Raw genomic sequence first — 20643 nt, forward strand, 5'->3', positions numbered from 1 at the left:
ATATTGCTGGTGATCACCAAATGCTGAAGCCACAAGCAATATTGTACACACTTTTGTCATGTTGCAAATCTATTTTTAGAGACAGGGGTACTAATGTCATCATTAATGGGAAATGGTCATTTCTGAGAGTATGGGTGTAACACTAAACTTTCACCAATGATTCATTGCCTTAAATGTATAGAAAACAACTGGTAAGTTGTTAAACAGTATTTGCTATGTATTAACATGATTATCTATGGTATTTTATGAAGATTAATTAATATTGCTAATTATGAAATGATAAAACGGCTGACAAAGAGACCTTAATATTTTTAATATATATTTCCCTTTATGGATAAGCATGCAAAGACACTACACAGATTTTATTTGTCTATTTTTTAATGTAGACTTCTTCCTGGTGGGATGCATAGTGAACATGATACTTGAATGACATCATTAATTTAATATATGAAATATGAACTTCACATAGACATTTATTGTTCAGTATTTCTGTCCCATGTTATAATAATTTTAAAGGATTGAATTTACACCAAAAAGGGATTTTTTTCATATGCACCACGTTTGTTTCCAAGGAAATTATAAGTGTTTTGGTTTCTTTTGTCACATGCAAATATTTCAAAGAATATTTAGCAAACATATAGTCATATATAAAAAGTGTTGTACTCTAACTGGTCTTAATATGCATAGCCTTCATTGTGCAAAATACTACTCGAAAAATGTAATCTCCAGCTAACCACTAGATTATAGAATACTGGACTCAAGTATATGTACAATTTGTACATAACGTTATTGCCCCTCAAAGATGTGCTGCATTTTTTCCTGTAATAATTACACAACAAAGCTGTACATGCAAGGCATTTTATGAGTATCAGTAGTCATACTGCACAACAGTTGTGTGTCTAGCTTTTTTAGCCTGAGGAAACAGTATTTTAAAAAGTATGAAAATGGTATTAGTAGCTTCTGATTTTTGTTATTGGTTGGTAAATGGTGGTCCTTACCTGTATGTATGTGGGAACTATGTTTTGTTGACTCTTTTTTTGTGTCAAAGAACACTGCCTCCTACAGACTGATTTTAAACAAGACCAAATAGACATTCTTTCCCTGCTGTTTAGCCATCACGAGCCAGTTAATACACAATGGCTACTTTTTGTGATGTCAAAGGAATATACGTATTATTTTATAATATTTTTATTTGTCTTTTTTTGGATTGTTTTGTGTTTTTGCTCATGAGCAGTAACATTTTATGAATAGTTTTCCATTTTCACCAATAATTCCAATACATTAAACACTATAATCAAAAGTAAAAGAATCTGGAAAAAAAATAGAAATGTTGTCGTGATTTCACTATATTGGCAACACTGCACCACAACTCTGTGTATGTGTTAGACATTAGAGAACACACAGAGTGTGTTTTCATGTATGGAGTCAATCACTAGGTTATTTCCCTTGGAATAAAGCCGTGAATAAAATATAACATTGTTATATATCTCAGTGTAATTACTAACCTGACTGTTATTGTCTATCTTGGTGACAAGAGCAGATGTGGAAGCCAAATGTAAGACTTTCCAAAGGCAGGAAAAACTTACTAACTTTCTGAAAAATTTGCTAATACACACACACACACACATGCATATATATCCATATCTATTAGTATCTATTTTTACTAATTTCCACAGAACTGCATCTAGTTTCATATCATAACATATTTTGCCATACCTTGTCACCTGAAAAAAACAAACAAAAATACAGCTCATTTTGTTGCATCTTTTTCACTTTTCAAAACACTAATACTTAGTCATACCAGTAATCATATCAGTTATAACGTAGAAAACTTGATTTTATTTCTGTAGATTCTGTAGTTTATTTCCGTGTTGTGTTGATATTCAGATATATTTGGCTGAAATAGTTTTGTTCCTGTGTTTACAGCTATGGTTCGAATTACGGGGGGATTGGGGGGGTCTGACCCCCCCAATGAAGACTTGGACCCCCCCCCCAAAGAGGAAAAAAAACAACAGTTTGGGGGGGTCGAAACATTTATATATCCTATGCTATATAGCCCTGGAGAAAAGGTTGACCCCCGGACTGTCATTGTATAATTTGCATTCTGTTTGCAGCCAATAAATTATTTCGCACCATGATAATAATCTAAAACAGACAATGTTCTTAAATTAAATCTCATCAATGTGACATTAGATCACTCAATTTTCACAGATTTTGCGTATTTAAAAACCACTAGCCTTAGTTAACAACACCAAGATTCATCATTTGATATTTAGCATCTCTGATGATTGCTGATTATTTGTCCCTAGCATTTAAATGGAAAATTAATTTATGAAAAGGGTTATAACATATTGCATTCCATTATGTTGTGGAAGGCATGAATAAAAAATTGCCTAGCAGCAATATAGAAAATCTAGCCCTACCCCTACTCTAGCATTTAGAGTGTCAGGCGTGGAGTGGTGGTGGACCCAAGCGCAAGACACAGTGATGGTGGTGACAAAAAAGGAGGACTTTACTTACAAAATGTTGATAAACAAACAGGAACAAAAACCAGTAACAAAAGGTGCAGCTGAACAGAGTGTATACAAACACAAACAACGATAGACAAAGGACGAGTCAAACACAAGGGCTTAAATACAGAGGAGAACTAAACAGGGGAAACATGATTGAAATTAACAAGGGGAAACCAGGTTAATAAATGGGACAAACAGGATCAGGTGAGGGGTGGAAACACACACGGAACAGGAGTACAAGACATTTCAAACTAAAAGTCCAAAGATGAGGTGCAGGCTGTGACATAGAGCAATTCTCTCACTATCAGGAACTAATCCTGCTCCTTTTGAACTGAATGTTGGATAAACACATACTTAAGAGTGTAATTATAAATAAGCAATGTAAAAATCAGCAAGCCCTAAGTAAATGAGTTAGCATGCATATGTGCCTTAACAAATGTCATTAACTATATTTATATTTCACCATACTTATGTCACACTATTCAAATTTATTTTCAAGATGTCTTGACACTTATGCAGCAGACATCATAGGTGCACTTTAGTCCTCACAAAAGTAAATGTCTGAAAACTAAAAGTTAGTTCTGTTTTGTTTTCATTTGTTAACAACAAAATTCTAAACCCAAACCAAAAATACTTTTGAGTTTTCCTCTAAAATATTGCTTCAGTGTTCCATGAAAATATTGTCAAATAATAGAAACAGCAACAGCACCTCAACAACAATGATTGCATTGGCAAACAATGAAACGCCATGTTCAGGTTTACGATTTCATCCATGCTTTTTAAGCGAACAGATTCATTGCCTGTTGCTCGAATCTTTGCTGCTTTTGACCAACTTTATAAATCTTATGCTATAAAAATAATAATTTCATAGTATTGATTTTGGTAGTATTGTTAGGTATTTCACTTCATTTGCAGAGATATGTGTCTAAGCTGTTATGATTAACAGTAATCCATTGTCAAAAACAAACAAACAAACAAACAAAAAACAGACAAACAAAAAAAAACCATGTAGAAATATAAATTTTAGCAACTGTCAAGAAAGTGTAACGGTATGACGGTGTCCACATCCAGGTGCACACTGGACATTCATGGAGACTAAGATGTGAAATATATTGTGTCAGTGTCAAGGCACCATTGCTGTACTTATACTTTCACTACCTTTGTAAATTTTAATCTGGATGGAGAGAAAATACAAAAGTACCACTGTTTGTAAGTGCAGGAGCTTCAGTAAAGTCTTACCAATAAAAAAAACCCTCTTAGTTTCAATCCCCTGTTTACTTTTTATTTACAATTATTTTAGAAGCATGATTTATTCCTGTAAGAGATTTAGTTATTAAATGACTAATAGTTTTGTGATTTACTGGTATTTTAGGAGAACACTTTCATCATCCTTTTTTAATAAAAGCCATTAACATGACTTAGATCCTTTGCTCATAATTTCAGTCAGATTTTAAGTCATCAGCCTGTGTCCCTGAGATGAGAAAAGAGTACAGTAGTGCCCACTGGGGGGTAGACCTTATTTATATGCCATGGTATTTAACTAATGCACAGATGTGTGGCTACAGTGGCTGTCCCCCTCAAGCAGAGTTTCAGGCTACATTTTAATGAGTATTGAGGGTCAACTCAGGGCATGGACAGTTGTAGTTCTAAGGTGACCTGTGACATCTGGCTAGGCTTTGGGTAACACTGAGTTAACATGGACACAACATGGGCACTTCATATTTCCCATTCAGTTGCAAACAATTAAACACATGTATTCATGGTGCGAAGCATGCTAGAAATGGATCTAAGCCAAAACCAAATTGTTTGAGTTATTTGCAAAATGACAGAAACCTCTCATATACATCTAATTATTCACAGTTTTCACAGAGAATCCTACATAGAAAGCGTCTTACAAAAATCTAACCAGTCTTACGCATGGTTTTTATTGTCCCTGAGTGTGTTTCATTAGTCAATACAATGTTGCTGTCACAACATTCAGTCATACATGGTTTTTGTGGAGAATGCACTGTAAATGCATGGAGGCGAAGAGAGTGTTTCAGCAGCACTGCCAAGGTACCTTTTTTTGTTTCTCAGCTGACACCACTTTTCACACAGACTTCATATAAGGCTGAATTGAAAATGACAAAGAAAACTGAAAAATATTCTCATGGTCATTGCTCCTTCCACAAAACATACAATATTTGAGAACCTAAATAACTTTCATCAGACAAGGCTGTGTTTGTAAAATTTGTGGTGCACCCTATAAGCTACAGCAGACGCTCCATCAGCATTCAGGCAGCACACTGCTAAACCACAAAGAGGATTTCTGTGGCCAGGCCTTGAGGCAACTGAGGTGCACTCTTGCCCTTGGGCGGCTGAGCCCAAAGCAACAAGCTGCTCGAACGCCCCGACAAGCCTCACATTAACCTTTTTCATTTGTCTAGAGTGATTGTCCGCTTTGAAATGATTCCATTTAACCTTCATTTCACTTTCCAGTCACAGAAGTCCCAAGCGCTCTGCTCTGACAACGGAAGCCTTTAGAACTTGTGAACCTGCCTTGGGGCAGGCCAAGGCATATTCCAGCACACATCTGCCTATCCTTGCTGATATCCAACCAGCCCAACTGTAGGCTGTATATCAGTTTTTAGGCATGATGTAAAATCTCTCTGCTATTTAAAATCAGCTGTCTTCAAATGCAGATGTCTGCATTTTACCTGCACGTAGTCTCAATCTGAATCAATTATTCTGATATGCTTTACAAACCTTTTTGTTTAATCTACATAATTAAACTAAATATCTATATTAAAGTAAATTCCATAATATCAAAAACAGACATATATGGCAAAACGGTTGACTTCATAAGACTGAAATCAGTCAATACTTTCGTCAGTGAGCACGCAGTATTTTTGAAATAACCATTTCTATAAGTTTTAAACATCTACACCCCAGATACTGCACCTGTATGGCATAAGAACTTACACTGTTCATTTTCAAGGCTTTGGGTGAAGTCTCATTAAATATAGATCACACTGGTGTTTGGATTCCACACTCTTGCTTTGTGTTTGTAACTTCAGTTGAGTCATTTTTATTATGCCGTTTAGACATCTACTGGTGATTATTTACTCAGTGATGAAGCACAGCTAGTTTTTAACAGGAGAGTGTGTGTATCCATGTTCATTTTTAACTGATCTTGTGGCTTATGCATGTATTGTTCATATTACAGTATGTTCCCTGAAAGGCAGTAAGTGACTCTGAATACTAATTACCCAAACATGTTAAAGTAAAATCAAGGCAAAGGATAGAAATGTATTTTGGAAAAGGATAAAATAAAAAATCTGAAAATAATGTATTTATTCTGGACTTGTTGTATATGAATATATATAACATACCAAAAGAGTAAGACTTCTGTCCTCTGATGTTACTGGCTCTCAAGATACTTTGTGAAATAAATTATTCATAGAGTAAATCCGTGAGAGATTCCAAGATCCACTGGCAGGGGGCACTCTTTTCCCTCCAATCATCAGTACTCTGTCATGCAATATACAGGAACATCAGCAAAGTTTTCAGTCTTTCATTTTTTCATAGCTTATAAATGAGAACCCCACCACCATTTCTCTCTCTCTCTCTCTCTCTCTCTCTCTCTCTCTCTCTCTCTCTCTCTGTATCGCCTTTGCCACCACTTCCTCCAAGCCTATACTCAATAAAAAAATATCAGCTTCACAGTAAACTATCATAAATAGTATCCAGTCAACAGAGGATGGTGTTTGTTCTTTCCAGAAGAAAAAAAGGATCTGAACTGTTTGAAGTTTTTGAGGAAAGGAAATTAAAAAAAAAAAAACTTTAATTGGTGGAGATATTTTGCCTTTCACTGAGTGATCAATGAGAACGTCTGATGTCAAAACATGCTCAGAAGGCAACACTCATGAATTAGGCATTATCACTCAGTTGCACTGAATAGATTGTTCTCAATACTGTTAGAAAAAAAGACAGTGTGAGCAGCTTTCATATACCATATCACAGTAATAAAATTATGAAACATGTAGAGGCCTAAATATACATTGATATAGTGAAAAACAAGTAAATACCTGAGAAAGTACTCTAAATATAAATATACCTTGACAGCAGCCTCTGTTGTTTGCACAAAAAACTGATATACACTTTCCTTTTCTATATGCCTCTTTCATGTTTTATTACGTATATTCTAATCATCGAAGAGACAAGCCCTTGTCTGTTTAATATTGCCTAGAACAAATCGGCTCGATTTGGTTTTATAACTTAAAAACAGAGCACTGATATTTGGAAAACAATAACTATTTGAGGCTTCTCATTTGAAGACTAGAAGCTCCGGATGAGTGATCAATCACTGATTATATTTTACACAGCTCAAAGTTATTCAAATGTTTTTGTAGAATCTTGTTTGCTCTTCCTATCTTGGTTGATACTGTCCCCTGTTAGCATGATGTTGTGGAAGATTCACACACAGGAACATATCCAATCAATTCTAGATCTAATGCAAATAGCAATATTAGCAAAAAGATGTGAAGCCTGTATCCACTATTGAACCAAAACATTTTGTTGTATGGTTGAATCCTGATGGAGGAGGATAACTAAAACTAAAAAGCAAAAACACTTTGCTTTATATCTAAACAAACATCATTTGCCTTGCATCTCAAATACTGAACCGCAATAAGTGCCCTCTGACCATAGCATTTCTAATCACTTTCACAAAAACAGTTACATATGTAACATCACTCACCGCAGGTGTAATGTGTGATTTTATTTTAATATTAACATGTAGCTTGATTTGGGAGCTCCGAAAACAGTTCACACACTGAAATCTTGTATCATCTGGCACTGAGCAAAGGAGAAACGTATGAGATGGCAAGAAGCTGGACCTCAGTGTGTCATCACCACAGGGCAGGGTCAGACAGAATCCAAAAGGCAGCAGGTTGTCACTCCCTCTCCACCTAATGCAAGAAAAACTTTTTTTTTCCTTGCAGTGCTGATTCTGATTATGAATGGTGGTGGTACTTTTGAGGAGAGGAGAGTGAAGCCTAATGGCTGCAGCAAAGATTAGAGCACAAGGGTTTGCATCAAGGAGTGTAAAACTTACAACACTGTGTGCATATTGCATGGACCAGCATTCTCTTCATACTTAAAGAAATATAAAGAAATGGCTCTACAGTTAATTTGACAATGTTCAGCGCACTCTTGTTGCCTTATATCCCTAATTTGTTGAATGTTGACCTTCTGTGCATATGCAGATTTATTTGAACAAAAAAGGCTATTTTGAATTTTGTTTAAGCATTATTTTTCCTACATGGTCCTGTGGTTTCTTGTCTGAGGTCTTCATTTATTAAGCAGTATTTTTTTTTTTTTTTTACATATCTGACCGCTGTGTATAAATGTGTTGCTCTGAGGAGACTGGGGTTGACAGCGAGGTAAATGTAGTGTGATGAGATGACATAGTTGGCACTGTTACCTTAGGACACAGGAAACACTCAAAGGACAGGCAAACAGGAAGGTGTAGAGAGGAAGAAAAAAGATGTTTAATCTATGCTGTTTGATTTTCTTTCTTTCTTTCTTTCTTTCTTTCTTTCTTTCTTTCTTTCTTTCTGCACCAACCTGATATATCTACAGGCGAGAACAGTACAGCACTACAAAGAGGTTCCCAGGAGAACCAAGAGCCAGGATAGAAACATAAGCCTAAATCTGAAACAAAAGAGCAAGTTTCCTCTTCAGAAAACCTCCAACGTGGACTGGAGACTACCTCACCCTCTTATTGTGCAGTAAACTTAAAGTTTATAGTATGAATCCCAAATTTCTACCCTTTGCACCCAAACTAACATATGCATCTCAAGTATGAATCTCTGTCTAATATCTCTCACCAAAGCTGTAAGGTCAACCTCTAATATATATTATGTGTGGTATTGTTTTTGTGCTTTTCACATTCTAATATCACATGATAACATTTCCAGATACAAAGGAGATGCTGTCAGATGTATGAGATGAGCAACATACAACATACTGGCAACTGATTTGAGAGGCTCTGGTAATGGCATCGCTTCTTTGGTGAAATTTAATCAGTGTGCACCATTGCCACTTTTTGAAGGAGAGTCCTCTCACGTTTAGAGATATCAGGGACTCCAAATCCATGAAAGAAGGAGGAAAATTAAAAACAAAACTTAACAGACATGACAAGTCAATAACACCGCATGTCCACTTATTCTCAACTTCATTAAAAGAAAAAAATCCCATCAATTTTTGAACACTGGACTGGAGTGTTTTGTGGAGAATGAATGATCCAAGTCCTCATCTTTTCGTCTTCGTGCTCCCTTAGGAAGGCACACTCTCACCATCACATAATTATGGCCAGCTCTTCTCAGAGTAGGTAGTACATATAAATCAGTCCAAAAGTGAATTTTTCTCCCTTACATTCTTTAACACCACTCATCTAGTAATGATGTGCTATTCCTGACTATGCATAAACTTCTAGTAATTAGTCATAATTACAGTGTCTTCGGAAACTGTTTATTACCCCTTCATTTTTCCAGATTTTTTTTGTATTATTGATTTAATTTGAAAGGGATTTTTTTGCTGTCAGTCAACACATACACCATACCCATAAACACATTTTTGCAAATTTATTTAAAACAAAAAACTGAACCTTCTTATTTTCATTGGGATTCAGACCCCTTTGTTCAGTAGTCTGTAAGACTGTCTTTGGTAGTGATTACAGATGCCAATCTTCTTGGGTATGCCTCTGCCGACTTTGCACACCTGGATCTGAGCAATTTATCCCACTCTTCCTTGCAGATTCTCTCAGGCTCTGTCAGATTGTATAGGGAGTATCAGTGAATTGCAATCTTCAGATCTCATGTCAGATTTTCTGTTAGGCTCAATGCTGGGCTTGGGCTGGGCCAATCTAAAACATTCAGAGACTTGCATCAAAGCTACTCTGGCATTGTCTTGGCTGTGTGTGTTGGGTTATTTTCATGCTGAAAGGTGAATCTTCACCCTAGTCTGAGGTTGTGTGTGCTATAGGGCAGGTTTTCTTCATAGACCTCTGTAATTGGTTCTGTTCATCTTTCCTTCAATCCTGACCAGTCTCTCAGTCCCTGCAACTGGGAAACATTGCCACAGCACAATGCTCCCACCACCATGCTTCACTGTAGCAATGGTATTAGCCAGGTGATGAGCAGTGCCTGGTTTTCACCAGTGAGCAGTGCTTGGTGTTCAGGCCAAAGAGTTCAGTTTTGTCTCATTAGACCAGATAATCTTTTTTGTCATGCTCTCAGAATCATTTAAGTGTCATTTGGCAAGCTCCAAGCAGGCTGCCGTGTTTTTACTCAGGAGTGGCTTCTGTCTGTCTACTCTACCATGGAGAACTGATTGATACAGTGCTGCAGAGATCGTTGTCCTATCAGCAGTTTCTTCATTCTCTGCACAGGAACTCTGAACTTTTGTTAGAGTCGCCAGTGGGCTCATGGTTACATCCCTGACCAAGGCCTCCCTTGCCCTAATACGGAATTTGGCTGTACAGAGAGGAAGAGTCTAAATCATCTCCAAACAAATGAATTTGCCATAGGTGGACTACAATCGAGTTCTAGAGACATCTCAATGGTGGCCAAGAAAATGGGTGCAACTATGCTCAATTTGGAGTGCTATAGTAGAGGGTCTGGAAAAAGGGTATAAAAATTTATTTTTGATAAGTTTGAAAAAAATGTACAAAAATGTGTTTTCCCTTTGTCATTATGGGATATTGTGACTTATGGAAAAATATAAGTTTTAACCATTTTGAATTAAGGTGATAATACAAAAAGTTGCTGGAAAAAATGAGGGGTTTGAATATGTACTGAAGGCGTTGTAAGTGGACAAAATCCCACATTGAGGACAACCAAATCTCAATTTTGGTTCAAAAATACATTTTGTGATGTGAAATTACTTCAAATGTAACCTTAAAATAAATAAATAAATAAATAACTGACCTCCAGTGTTTTATAAAAAATTTGTACATTTGTTGTCAGTTGCCCACACTATAAGACAAAAATGAGAAGCTACGAATCAACATCAATTTTCCAGCTTTTGGTTTTGCCAGAGGGTAAAGCAGGGAATTTTGATGATAATTTGTCCTCCAATAACCTGCAAGGTTGATATTGATGAGAAATTAATGGAGAAGACATTACTGGAGCTCGGTGCCTCATACCTAGACTGTCAGCCATATTTCAAGGTTACACTTGACATGTTAATCATGTAAATTGAGTGACTATGAAAGCAACATTGCATATTTTAATTGTGCTGATGCTACCAATAATCCATCAATGTAGAACAAAAAAAGTGTAAACCCTTATTAAATATGCAGGCATGTAATTTCTGAAATGAAGTCTTGTGTAACTCAAACAACTGATTGAATGAATGCACGTCTGTCCACCTCAAAGAGTTTGAGGTTGTAAACATTTTAAATTTAGTCCAGCTCCTCAGTCACACCTGATTCAACTCAAGTGGTCCTTAAGTCCTTGATTAATTGAATAAGGGTATGATGTTTAATACAACAGTGTATTATGTAGCCGTATGTATCAGATAAAACAGGCAGGCAAGATATCTCGCTATTATCTGTGGCTATCTGTCTTGTGTTGATAATAACTAGGGTGCAGTGGCAGTCGCTGACAGCAAAGCAAAGGTCTCCTATTGCACTGCAGTATACCACAGACCACATCTTAGTGGTGCAGTAGTGATAACAGGGCTTCAGATAGGACATACACTGATGACATAGTGAGATATGCTACTTCAGAGGCTTCAAATATCACTCACTGGATATCAACTGATTTTTTTTCCCTAGCTCTCGTTTTATCGCAAGGGCTGAACAATGTATGTTAAGTTATCTCCTTTGATAAAAAAAAGAAAGAAAAATACTATAGGAAAGAACTTGAGGGGCTGACAGAGGCTGGGGACAGTGAGATTGAAGGGGTCTAATGCACACCCTTTAAATATTAGATGAGGTTGAGCATTTAATGGATGTTAAAAGCTCATAAGTACTATTGCTTTTGGGACAGATATCTGAGAGGGTATGAATACACTTCATAATCATATTCTGTAGAAAGGTAGCCACACAAGATCACCAGTGTACTACAGTGCCTCTGCATTTCTACTGTGTAGATCTGGTGATATGCAAGATCTACACTAAGTACCCGGTTGTCTCTTCCTCCAAGCACATTCTTTCTTTCACAAAGTGTTTTCCCACATCAGGTATGACTTTCATTGACCAATAACCTTTAGCTCACCAAGGTATGCTCATTGACTACTCTGAGAAGAATTTAGAAATGGAACAATCTACTTGCAAACTGTCATTAAACACCAACTAATGTTCCAAATAAATAAATAAATAAATGAATAAAAGAAAGGAGAAACCTCATAACCTTTCCAGAACCTCGGGGAGGAACTCCATATGATCTTTTGCTTGGCATTAATGTGGGGGTCAGCGGAAAAACGTCTCATTTTAAAATGAAATTCAAGATCCCATTAAAATGCATAGTACTTCACTCATTCCAATGGCCATTAATCAAATATTAGGGCCTGGATCCATTGACTAGCACATAATGAGCCCAGAGACAGAGAAGTTAGATAGATGTGCAGAATACTTTGTCCATCTCCTCCATGTCCAGGACCTCATTAAAACTCCTTCTGCAGTTTGGTTTCAGTTTAAATCTCTGCAATTTGATTTCCGTATTTCAATGTGCCATAAGCCCATTATAAAAAGTGTTAAACAGACTAAATAGATGGTTTGAATAAAAGCGGCGGATTTATGGTAGATATTTAATTACGCTGGGAACACTAATTTTCTAAATGTTATGTAAAATTAAGGAGGGGAAAAGACAGCAACCCTTGACTTTGATGAGTGTGAAAGTTGAAAAAGGGTAACTTTTCTACTGCAAAAGTCAAATTAATTCAGACATCATGACTCATGTGTTTATGATACATTATGAACACTTTGAACTCCTAATTTGTTTGTCTGAATTCACATTGTCTAAATATAAACAGATGGACAGCCTACACAAATGCACATGCTTAATATGGAGATTCCATTAAATGCATGGCCTATATTAATGATACATCATTCCCTTTAATTGTATTCAGTGAGCATCACACAAGTTAATGTATGATGTTGACATTCTTTGCCAGAAGAAATATGATTATGGAAATGCATATACAGCACATAAATAAATAACAAACAAATTGCTGCACCACAGCTGTACTCCACTAAACGTTATGAACACATAACTGAGAAGGTACATAGCTTTCACAGTATAGAACTGGCTTTAAGCATATTAGAAAGGACCATCAAAATGTCCATAAACTCAGAACAGTGAGAAAAGGGAAGAGCGTGTGTGGTATGCTTATAAAGGATGATACTTCTCACATACTCTTTCTCTCATTAACACAAAACAGTCAGAGCACACACAGTTTAATTGCGTCCATTTAGTGCAGTTTACTGTGCTTTCCTTTTTAATATTTGCACATTTCTGACACCCCCCCCCCCAACACCGTGGCGCTCTCTCTCCCTCGATTGCTAAATCAGGCATCAATCAATGCAAACTCCGATCTGCTGCTACAAGGTTCAGGCCCTTCTTAATGAAGGGGTGCAACAGAAAACCATGCAGATTGATTTGATCTGAAGCCTAAGCCAAGCAATGAGATGAGCAAGGTGACTTGCAATTTCTGTAGCTTTGTTCTTCTTTTTCTTGTCACACTGCTTGTGTTGTTCAGGCAAAAGGTTTATAATAACTGCTATGATGAGATGATTTACTATAAAAAATTAAAAAAGCAGAACAGTTTCGCCATGTACGTTTCATTAATTACAGTTTATAATTCCCTCTGGTATGGTTATGCAATGGCTGAGGTATATGGTGTTAGATACAATGATGAAAATGTGGCTTGGTGTAGCCAACTGCTTCCAAACACCACAGCCAAACTTGACCACAATGTGCAAATCAATACTGTTTAGTACCCTCCTAAGTCTGGTGACATGATTGGAGGTTGCAACAGTGTTCACTAATTTTAGATCTGTTTTTGCTGTTTTGTGTTTTTGTTGTTTTGTGATCAACCGAGTCAGGTATTAATCTAAAATTAAAACCAGTTCATCTCCATATTTCTTCTCACAATAAGCAGAATGGTCAATACAGGCAGGTTACAGTGGTTTGAAACAACTTATGATTTCACAATAAACAGCAAAACAAAACAAAAGAAGTAGTGTGGCAATGGCGAGTAAAACAGAAACTTACATTTGTTGCATACTGCAGATGCCCTTGACAAAGCTTGTTTGAGGGAACAGCTTTAAAAACCACAAGAGGAGAGCACTTTGGGCACCTGGTCAGGGGCATTTGGATGTGGCCATTCAAATGGACAGCTGGTAGAGGATCAGTTTGGCCACATTTAAGAGCCAGGTGGGTACCTGAATGCTCTGATGAAAGTATCATTGAAAACAGATGCTGAATAAATGGAATAAGTAGTTACTGCCAATCAGTGTTCTAAATTGTGATTTGAATACGATTTCAGACCATCCAGAGCATATTTCCAAATAATTCAATGCAAGAAATTGCATTTCATTATTAAACAAAAATGTTAAATGCAAGAAATTGAAAGTGAATGTGAACTTTTAAATTTTTAACACATATATGACACTTTCTATCACTGCCCTAAAAAACCTTTCCATCTATAAAAAGACATGATAATTACATCTTAATAATATTCACTCTAATGTATCTTGGCTCATATCCAAAAATGGGGCCACACAATTAGTAAGGCACAAAGTATACCTTGAGGTGTCAGATTTATGTGTGCTCCACCTCAGAACATGCCAATTAACATGTACGTCTTTAGGTAATGTGATAATGTCATTGCTTCTCTCTGTCAAGGTGGCCTGACATTTCCTGACGAGCAGAGACAGCGTTTAAGTGCTTGTCAAGAGTGAATGAAGAGTGAGCAGTTTCAGTGAAAGCTGAGAAGTTGACAGGAAGATCAGGGGAAAAAAGAAACTGAATCACAATGCTAAAAAAAAATAAAATATGAAGAACTTTACTTGAAAAACATAGGATCTGGCTATTGAACGTTCGCCTGCAGTAAGAGGAGAATAACAAGAAGTACTGATCAAGCATATTTTTCTCTCTTGTAGTGAAGGTCAGGATTTGAGTAGAGCTAGGTCAGTGCAGTTGCCAAACCTTCTGCCTTTTCCATGAGGCAGACCATTAAGAGTAAAAAGTAAAGAACTGCTTGACTCCTCCCATTGAAAAGCTGGATCAGTTTTGGTAAGTTCCACGTGTGACATTCGACATCTCAAAAAGTCAACTATATTAGGACATAACGGCACATTAGATGATTGACAGATCGGTCAAATGACTGACAGAGTACAGACTTCAGTCTTCAAGACATATTTTGAACATGTGAAGACATAGTGGTTCCACAGATTTAGGTGACAGAACCAAAACCATAATCTTGGTTCTTTTACTTATGTTCAATCATGACTACTCTCTTTACATTCATAAAATTCTCCAGTGAATTCTGCTCCTATTGATTTATTGTGGAGTGGATTTCACATATACCTAGAGAGGTTAATAGAACCATTTTGAAGTGTATCTGGGTATGTACACTTTTCATGGAAACAGAGGTAATTTATCCAGGTCACTCGACTCAGCTCGGATTATGTTCAATGGATAACATACAAAAGAAGAGTTCAAACTGGTAAAAGTGCAAATGTCTTCTCTTTATCACATCACCTGAGCCATTAGACTGAACAAAGAAGACAAGAACCTTAAGCTGGCATTGATGTGCATCCCACAGTCTCATGTCTCCGAAACTAATGCCAGCAGCTCAGACCCTTTCCTGTGGGATTTGCTGTCTACCTCAGATGGTGCCCTCTGACCTCTTTCCCACAGTCTTTCTCTTTCTCTTGCCTTCTCTCCTCCCCCCTCCCCCGCATCTGTGTCTGGAAGAGGGCAGGAAAAGATTCTCATTATCTCCCTGTCACATTAAAGCACATAGGAGACGCACATCAAGAGTTCCTCAAGGTGACAGAGGCCGACTCCCCCACTAGTGTTTCATATGCCTTATTGTCCCCCCCCCCTCACACACACACTCCCACATACACAGACAGACACACACACACACACACACACACACACACACACACTCAAAGTCTATCAGTCATTTCAGACAACATGTAAATTTGTTCTCAGTTTTACTGTGAAAAATTACCTGCGTGTTGGGAGTTTCAGTGCTCTTATTATATCATTTGACCTCAAGACCCTTAGCGTCTTTCATGATCTGTTTCTTAACAGCGCATCACACTGACAGAATAGTAAAGAGCGAACACACACACACAAAATATATGACAAACACTAGGATAATTTTTATACCAGTTTGATTTGATGTCATTGCAGAGCAAGAAAGTAAACAAACTAATCTCATAATCTGCCATTAGAAAAGAGATACATTTCAAGTAGCTGACAGTTACCACACTTGACTGCACACGTGATCCACTAGAATTTAATGAATCACATCAGTCATTTGTATGTATATAAAGATATACAAGTTACATATAACAAATCATGGTTATAAAGAGACTAATTAAAAAAAGAAATTAAATGATGTTTATGAGCTATTCAAAAAGTATTTTTTCATTGCAATGACATTTGTATATGGCTACACAGCTGTTTTCTTTATCTAAGACAGACCTGCATGTCTTTTTTTTAAGAGCTGATTAATGATGAACACCAAAGCTATGATCTGTCCTCATCAATCAAGTATTGAATGAGTTAAAAATATCAAAGCTGATAGGACAAAAAGTTTCATCAGCTTTAAATCCACTGAAATGATGGAAATCCAGAGCCAACCGTAAGTGAATTCACACACCACATTACTGTCATGTTTCAATCTCTACCTCTACCTCATAAAGCCAATCAGAGTCCTGTTTTACAGATTATCAATCAATCACCTCATGATCTGATCATCCTGTTCGCCTCTCTCTTGTTCACTTATCCATCTGTCCTTTCTATATATAGTCCTGGTTTTTCTCTGTCTGAAGTGTGACGTCTCTCAACCCTTCGAGTGTTCTTCACTGTGTTGATCCTGACAGTGTACTTACCTGTTTGTTTTCCATGTTCCACATTCCATGTTTGTTTTTCTCGTTCCTTCTTAAGACCTGTTTTTGATTTCCTACCTTGGCTTCACTTACCTGCGTGCTGAACTCAGCCTGTTTTGTGACCTTAGATTTTGGATTGTGTTTTAGAAATAAAGACTGCCCAGCACATGCACAGTTTGTCTCAGAATATTTGTAACAATTATATACCAGATTCTTCTCTTTCAACACCTTTAACACGTTGGTGAGAAACCACTCATCACTTGTGTTATCACCATTTATCTTTATTTACAGCAATTTATGATAGTCCACAATATCATGTAGCAACATCGTGTATAAAATTAAAAGATGTTTGATAAGATTTTCCATGAATGGAAAAAAATGTCCATCTGTTTTGAAGCAGGCCTAAACACGTGAGTCAAATCATGTTTATAACTGATATTTGGCCACAGGCATACCTAAGATTGTACAAGCAGGATAGTTCTTCTGTAATAGCAAATTCATTGTCTGCAGATGACATCAATTAAATGCAGCACAAAGTATGAGCAACCATTTGCATCACAGTGTAGGTGCTCTGTGTTAAAGGACTCACCGGTTTTCATCACACCATGACTCTGGCGGTGATATTGTATACAATTACAGCTGTGTCTAATTATTATCAATGGAAATTTTTTATCTGTTTCCTCTTTCATAAAAAATGCATAAAAAAATCTTAACCGAGGGTCTTGCCGTATGTTCCATAGAACTTACTGCATTTGTTCACATTAAATGAACATTAAATCTCTTGAGTAGATCTTCAGATTATTCGTGAACAGTGAGCTTGGTTATTTCCATTATGAGTGTTTTTAGACACACTGTAAGGATGCAGGTAGTGCCAAAGCAACTAAGGTACATGATGCCTGTTTATTTAACAGTCTTGAACATTCAGCACGGACACTTCCTGAGATACTGCTTTACTCTGAATTTCTATGAATGTACTATTTATAGCCAACTGCAAAAGAATTGATCTCCCCAAGTCTTACTGCTCCACCCTGTTCATTCTATCATCTTGAATTCATTTGTTTTGATACCACTTTGGGTCTTACAGTAAGGCAAATATTATATGTATACTTCCTGTGTTATTTTTTGCATGCAAGACTTGGGCTGCTTAGGAAAATTAACATGGTACACAATCAAAAGCCATAATGTCAATGTCAAGAACTGCTGACATTTCCTACAAATTCAACATAAGAATTGCGGCATGAGGCATATGCACAAACAAAAACATATATATATATATAACGTATATATATATATATGTATATATAACATATATATGTTATATAATATATATATACATATATTATATAACATAGTAATTCCACACATCTCTATTTATAAATTATTTTTTGTTGTCATGAGTTCATCCAAATCTTGTTTTTAATACTGTCTTGAAGAAGTTGTTCACTCATAAGAATGTATTTCAAAATAGCTGGAGTTTTTTTTTATATATATGTAATGTGAATATATGTAATGCTCCTTGTATGTTACTTGTCTACAATTGAGTCATGAGATAGGAGTTACAGGACAAGATGCATGGATAAAAAGGGAGAAAAATGCAGAAATCAACATAAGTATCTGAGTCGGGGCCCAAGAGGAATCCATCTCAGCTTTGAAGTATAAAACTAATCTCTTGGACCTAAATTTAACAACCAAATTCTTTTTGCTTAGTAAGCGAACAAGGATTACCACAAATGTATGCTTTGTGTTAAATTAGATCATTGCAGAAAGGACTATATTGGGCTAAAATATTCCACTGTAGAAAAGAAGATTTCAATAACAAAAAGGATAATAATACAGTTTAATAAATCATTAATTCTTATCTTTCCTGGGTAAGTCTACAATCTTGTTGTGGAATATTGCATGACACTGGATTGGTGAGGCCCTCTGATTTTGTAGCTGTTGCTGAAATCCTTAAAATGGGGTGATTAGTGGCAACTTAAAGAAAAACAAAAATTTCTATCCCTGACCCCAGGATTATATCTAGGTAAATGAAAATTTACTCAGTACTAGTAAGGGAAGCTGTCTAGCAAGCAAATGGATTTGGTGCAGAATTCCATAAAACCCAAGCATGACAGCTCATTGATGATGTGCCCCTGACCAAATCGAATAATCTCACATTTGCTCCAGAGATGTCTGACCATTGACTTGGAGAGTTGTAATTGTGAGTAGCTCTACATAAATATACTTCAAATAAAAAACGTACTTTCAATTAGACAGTCAGCGTTTCACCTCCTTTAGAGAGAGTTCCCTCCTCAGTGTTTCAGATCAAACTCCATAGAAACTTACAGATGAAATATACATGTAGCTTGCATCTAGGAATTATGGTTCTTGCTTTCCATGCTCAGATACAAAATGACAGTCGATGCCTGGCAAAGTTTGCATGTTTGGAGTTTGTAAGTATGGAAATCTTTAACAGCATACATTCAGACATATTTTTGGCTTGAATGTGAAACCAGTCACATTAGAGTGAGTCTGTGAGGACAAAGAAGGGACATCTTTTGTTCTTTAACTGCTCAGCCTTGTGGATAATTGTACATTCATCCATTTCCAAGGACAGCAAAAGTACACAAAAGAAAAAATCTGAAGAAATGACTAAAGTGAGCTTCCGATTCTGATATACTTGATCCTATTTATAGTCTCTCAGATTGCTATCTGAGACCAGAATCATATGAGTTAAACAGATGGGCTCAGATTGGAATTATCTTAAATGTCAGCCTCTATAAATGTTGCCAAATGTCAGTGTGCTTAGGTAGATTTAATTTATAAAGGGGGAAATGTCATGAACCTGACATAACACCTTTCCTTTAATAAAGTGTGTGGGAGTGGCTTTATCCGTCCCTTGGAACTGTCTCAGATTGTCTCTTTACTAATGAAATGGTTCGGGTGACTTCAAGACCAGAGCCATACAAACAAACCCCAGTGCTGAAGGAGTATTCTGTCTTGCCTTTAAAGCAACTAATTTTTCATGGAGAAAGATTATAAGCTTAGCTGAATTACAGATGTCAATATGACTAAAAAGCAAGGCTGTCTTGCTTTGTGCCAGACACACATTCAAATACATATTAAGCTGTTTCTTATGGGTACCTTCTCTAGTAATTGTTGTACTACATCAGAGTCCACGTTGCATGACAGACAACAATAAACCCATATTAAGTTCTGAAAGAGAACTACTCTCTCTAGAGGAACTCTAACAGACTCTCTCACAGCTCAGTTTCAATACAAATTCAAATTTAAAAACAAATTGCACAGACATCTCAGTTAGTTGCTGATATATTTTGTGTGTGGTAATTCCATAAAAATTTTATTCACTGAAAGTTTGAGATAATCTTGATATCTCACCCATCTTATATTAGAAAAATTTGATCATGCTTTTCTCCGTTCCTTCCACAAAACCTCATAGTCTGAGTCATTCCTTCCCAAAACCAGCAAACTTTACTCAGCCTATGAAGGCTATTCGAAATGAAATGCTTGCAGGATAATCACAATGAAAACATGCATGGCTCGAGGTTGCACGGAATATTGAAAAACACTAGTTTTAGAGTTTAGCGCTCATGTTGACCAAATTACACTGATTTTTTTTAATCAAAACAAAGAAGGGCATATTCTCCAATTCACTAGTATCATTATACTTTGTAGCCAGAACTTCTGAATTTTGTCTGGCCTTGAATCCAAAGTCATCTGCATAAAACTGCCTACATGTCCACTTTAGTCAGCTTTACTGCACAAGTTCCCTATTCAATGGGATAAAGGTCATTGCAAGGTAAAGGTGTGGCTCAGACAGTCTCACCTCCCCAACAATTGTCACAGTTCCTTGGTGAACCCAGGCAGTAATAGTGTTTGACTCAAACTGTTTGCCCCATTGCCTCCAGGGGATGTATTAAAAAGCCATTGTGCCGATTGTTGACAGAAATACATTTATCGGAATTGGGTTGCATTTCAAGCGACAGCTGGGGACCTGCACTGCTGCGAGTCACC

This window comes from Chanos chanos, chromosome 1, assembly GCF_902362185.1.
Source record: "Chanos chanos chromosome 1, fChaCha1.1, whole genome shotgun sequence".
NCBI classification, from domain to species: Eukaryota; Metazoa; Chordata; class Actinopteri; order Gonorynchiformes; family Chanidae; genus Chanos; species Chanos chanos.